Genomic DNA, 486 nt, shown 5'->3' with positions numbered 1-486 from the left:
CAAAAACAAAAAACTTGACTGAATATTGTTTATGAGCCATATATGTATGCATAATTTTTAATGATTACAGTAAGTGAATTTCAACTTCATATGGCCACACTGATTCTGTCAGGATTGTCTTCACAAAAACAAATCAATGAGCTGAAAATTTCTGCATTTATCCCTTAGCTTTATAATTAACCAATTCGTGGTCCCCAGTCCCCTCAACTATTTTGAACTAAGCCTAAATGCTGAATTATTTAATTATTAAATTAATTAAGCACTTTGCAAGTCAGATAAACTTTGTAATTTAATTTGTACTGGTAAAGAATCTGTTCTAAAAACTTTGCTTTGAAACGTGTGGTTTTATTTGCATAAATGGAGCCAGTAATTAAATTATATCTTTTATTTTGATATGCAGGAGTCCAGATCTTCCATAAAATGGGTGTTTCTCACATTGTTACTGAACATTAACTAGATAATCTATTCAGTAAAGTTCAAGCTGCC

This window comes from Microtus ochrogaster, chromosome 16 (genome assembly GCF_000317375.1).
Source record: "Microtus ochrogaster isolate Prairie Vole_2 chromosome 16, MicOch1.0, whole genome shotgun sequence".
In the NCBI taxonomy this organism is placed as follows: Eukaryota; Metazoa; Chordata; class Mammalia; order Rodentia; family Cricetidae; genus Microtus; species Microtus ochrogaster.
The sequence above is the reverse complement of the archived record's forward strand: the minus strand, read 5'-3'. Positions refer to the sequence as shown.